Source organism: Carlito syrichta, unplaced genomic scaffold (genome assembly GCF_000164805.1).
Source record: "Carlito syrichta isolate Samal-C Ts95f unplaced genomic scaffold, Tarsius_syrichta-2.0.1 Scaffold99398, whole genome shotgun sequence".
Lineage (NCBI taxonomy): Eukaryota > Metazoa > Chordata > Mammalia > Primates > Tarsiidae > Carlito > Carlito syrichta.
Genome location: NW_007043494.1, coordinates 34,927 through 38,430, shown reverse-complemented (window position 1 = coordinate 38,430; position 3,504 = coordinate 34,927). Strand labels below are relative to the sequence as shown.

General features: G+C 55.8%; 1 protein-coding gene across 1 annotated transcript in view; it reads left to right on the top strand.

The window, feature by feature from the left end:
* Positions 1-3,281: 3,281 nt before the first annotated feature.
* Positions 3,282-3,504, top strand: part of CD59 (CD59 molecule (CD59 blood group)) — a 14,121-nt gene continuing 13,898 nt past the window's right edge. Inside the window, exon 1 of the mRNA XM_021715175.1 lies at positions 3,282-3,318. The gene's annotated coding sequence lies outside the window, so the exon portion shown is untranslated. The remainder of the gene's footprint in view (positions 3,319-3,504) is intronic.

The following is a 3,504-nucleotide window of genomic DNA, read 5'->3' as shown; positions in this document are numbered from 1 at the left end:
GGAGGGGGCATGAGTTGGGGGTCTTGGGTGGGGAGAGAGGCGTGGGATGGGGTCCTGGGTGGGGAGGGCATCGGATGGGCATCGTCTTTGACAGCTGCAAGTATAAGCTCTGGAAAGAAGAGCGTGGAAAATTCTGGGCTGTACCTTGAGCACCTCAACCAGCTGGCCATGGGTGTGACCCGGCCCGGAGGTGCTGGGGGTTTTCTGCAGGTGAAGACCTGTTTTCCCATACCCTGGACCTTTTCTTTAGTGGATGTCTGCTCCAGATATGACCCGTACCTTCGAGAAATGTCTCCATTAGCCCTCGCATTTCATAGCCCCGACCTCACCCCCAACCCTTGCCGCGAAACACCTCATATTGATTATTGTGTATGCTCTTCTCTGGTGCATCAGTCGTCTTTGGAAACAAACCACATCCTCCTGCTGATGGTTCACAGCTCTTAGAAGTGGTATTTCCAGCCAGGTGTAGTGGCTCAGCCTGTAACCCCAGCACTTTGGGAGGTCAAGGCGAGAGGATTGCCTGAGCCTAGGGATTCGAGACCAGCCTGGGCAACTTGGTGAGACCTTGTCTCTATGATAAATCAAAAAATTAGCGGGGTATGGTGGCACGTGCCTGTAATTCCAGCTACTTGGAAGGTTGAGGCAGAAGGATCGCTGGAGCTCAGCAGGTCGACACTGGGGTGGCTGTGAGCGTGCCGCTGCACTCCAGCCTAGGCGACAGAGTGAGACTCTGACTCAAAAAAAAAACCCACACACAAAAAAGTGGTATTTCCCTGTGATGTTCTGCTCAGTGTTGCTTCGGGTTTTGAGATTTACCACACAGAAAAAGTGATTAAATTCCAATCATCAGATACATTGCTGTTACATCCGGATTGGAGACTAGTTCTGTTTAGAAATAACTCCAAGGACAGTTTTTACATTGTATTTTCACATTAAAAACCCATCAGGCTGGCTTCACCCTCAAAGAGCTTGTCTATGTAAAATTAAATGAACCTGTCAGCCAGCTGCACTTGAGTGGGAAATGTGTTCATCCCTGGCTCCACAGGGGTGCTGGCCCCGGGTGGCGCCTTGAGCACCCAGAGGAGAGGCTGTCTTGGGGAGCTGGGACTTGGGGTCCCGGGCACACCCGTGAAGGCCCTGGAGGAAAGTTGCGGGTGGTGTGGCCTCAGAGCCATGGGCGGGTTCTGGGGCACAGCTGAGAGGGCCCTGCAGAGGAGCTGTGGGTAGTGTGGTCTGACAGCCCTGGCGGGTCAGGCTGGGAGGGGCCTTTCCTTGTGATGGTGGTTCTCTGTCTACCTGCTGATCTAATTGTGACTCAGAACTGAGTAACTGATCCTTGTCTGGCACCCCTGCATGCTTGGTGACGGCAGGCGGGTGCTCTGTGTCTCCAAGTTGACACATATACTTGCGGCAGAAGCTGCAGGCCCCTGGCACTGCCGGGGACTTGAGAGGTGAAAGCGAGCACTGTCCAACTAGCTTGAGACCACCCACGGGACAGGTAATTTCATCCCCTGGGCCTCCGCTAATCACCTATAAAATAATAAAGACGCGGGTTTTACTTTGGGGACGCTCCAGCCCCGAAGTTCTCCCGCCCTGAGGCCCAGCTCCCCAGAGTGGGGCTGTACTCTGGGCAGAGTTCCTGAAAGCGGCTGGTGTCTGGTCTCTTCTCCAGTGACCTCAGAGAAACTAGCGTGTTTCAGGAGCTGAATGCACAGGAAGGTTCTCCCCTGCCCAGACCTCAGGCTTCCGTGGAGGGGCTGGTTACCATGTTCCAGCTATCAGTGGTTGCTATCAGTGTTTTCTGCTGCTGCAGGGCATCCACAAATGTGGGTGCTCAAAGACCTGGGTGTTTTCCTCTTATGGCTCTGGGCGTCAGCAGCCTGAAACAGGTCTTGCGGTCCCACTGTGGGTCTTGGGGTCCCACCATAGGTCTCGGGGTCCCACAAACCCTAGTCAGGGAGGCAGGGCTGCGCTCCCCTGAGGCCGTTTCCTCACTCCTACGGGCTACTGGCAGGATTCGTCCTTGTGATTGGAGGACTGTGGTCTCGTGGCATCGCCGTGTGCCAGCTGAGGCCCTTCCAGAGGCCACTGGATGCCTGACTCAGGGAGCCCTCCCTGCCCTGAGAGTCAGCCTGGCGACTTGCGTCCAGGCCACCCTTGAACTCTCCGCCGTCTCCTGGGCCGGGTCTCCCTGACAGCCTCCATGCTTTCCCTCCTCCCGCAAGCCCTGGGATGCAGGGTCGCAATTCCAGGTGGCCCCACAGCCTCCACCTCACCTAGAGCCACTATCGGGGTGGCTGCCTGGCTCACAGTTTCCTGGAATTGAGACGGGGGCCTTCAGGGACGAGGGAGAGCACTATTCATGATTCCGCCACTGTATGATTTAGTTCCCCTCCTCAGCCCTTTGCTTCCTCTTGTCAGGGGAGGCAGAGATGAACTTGATCTTACCACATTGCCAGGAGGTTCAACCGCAACGTCTGGGTCCACAGCACCTGCGTGACAAGTAGCCGATGTTTGCGCTCCACGTGGCCATGCACCCGGAAGCAGGGATGGCCTCAGACTGGGACTGCAGGCGGGGGGAGGTTGTCATCACCTGGCCCTTGTAGAAGCAGCTTCTGAATATGTCACCAGAACCAACAGTTTCTCTTGCAGCCGTTGGAAGGGGCATGCTTGGCCTAGCTGGAGGTGCCTGGTCCCTGGCCAGGCCCCACTAACCCGGTGGCTCTGTGTCCTGGGACCCACAAGGGCAGCCCCTGGGAGCTGACTGGAAAGGCGCATTCTGGGCCTTACACTGGTCCCGCTGAATTAAGGCCTCTGGGGGGGTCTGTCTGTGTAAGGCCCCCGTGAGCCTCCGTGCTCCACAGAATTTGCGAACCAGCCCTGGCCTCTTCTGTTTCCTTCCTTGTCTTCCTGGTACTAGCGAGTGTCCACCCCACGAGAGCTGAGATTATGGGGGGCCTCGCCCTGTCCAGTGGCCACTGTGTCCCAGGTCCCAGCAGACACCTGCCCAGGGCAGGCCATCTGCCATCCGCTGTTGCAAGACCCCACTGGGAGGCAGGGAGCATCCTTCGTGTTCGCACATCTGCCCCCGGCAAATTCCTTGAATGTTACATCATTAGATAAGCATTAACGTGCTAAGTGCTTTATGTTCAAATTTCTTTCATTTTTTTTTCTTTCGTGTCAGTGTTTTGCCCTGTCACCTAGGCTGGAGTGCAGTGGCACAGTCCTGGCTCACAGCCTCTACCTCCTGGTCTCACATGATCCTCCCATCTCAGCCTCCAGAGTAGTTGGAACTACAGGTGTTGCCACCACACCCAGGTAATTTTTTAATTTTTTGTAGAGATGAGGTCTTACTCTGTTGCCCCCGGCTGATCTTGAACTCCTGGCCTCAAGTGAATCTCCCGCCTTGGCCTCCCAAAGTGCTGGGATTATAGTCGTGCGCCACTGCACCCTACCTAGATTGTGTGTGTGTGTGTGTGTGTGTGTGTGTGTGTGTGTGTGTGT